We start from the raw sequence: 386 nt of genomic DNA, 5'->3' as shown, positions 1-386 counted from the left end.
TGCTTCGGAGGAGGTTGCTCTTGGGAAGCTCAAAGTGGGACCCTGCGGGGCGAGTGGGAAGGGGGGGATGCTTCAGGGGGCAGGTGAGGGCGATGCTCAGTCTCTGCTGCCTGCTGTCCCTGGGAATGGGGAGCCTCCAGGTCCCTCCGGCGATGCGCATGGCCAAGGAGCACCCGTCTCCCCAGGTGCCTTTTCCCTCCCTCCAGCTCCCTGACAAACTCGGCCTGAGCTCCCCGGTGCGGCAGCAGCCACCCTCCTCATCCTCACACTTGCCATCTCCAGGCTGGCTCTGGGGGCTTTTTAGTTGGAAAGCAAATGTTTTCCCCTACTGACACCCCTTAACCTGTCTCCTCTCCCTCAGCAGCATCTCCTGACAGGCGAGCGGC

The sequence above is a fragment of the Pygoscelis adeliae genome, unplaced genomic scaffold, assembly GCF_000699105.1.
Source record: "Pygoscelis adeliae isolate BGI_AS28 unplaced genomic scaffold, ASM69910v1 Scaffold166, whole genome shotgun sequence".
In the NCBI taxonomy this organism is placed as follows: Eukaryota; Metazoa; Chordata; class Aves; order Sphenisciformes; family Spheniscidae; genus Pygoscelis; species Pygoscelis adeliae.
The sequence above is the reverse complement of the archived record's forward strand: the minus strand, read 5'-3'. Positions refer to the sequence as shown.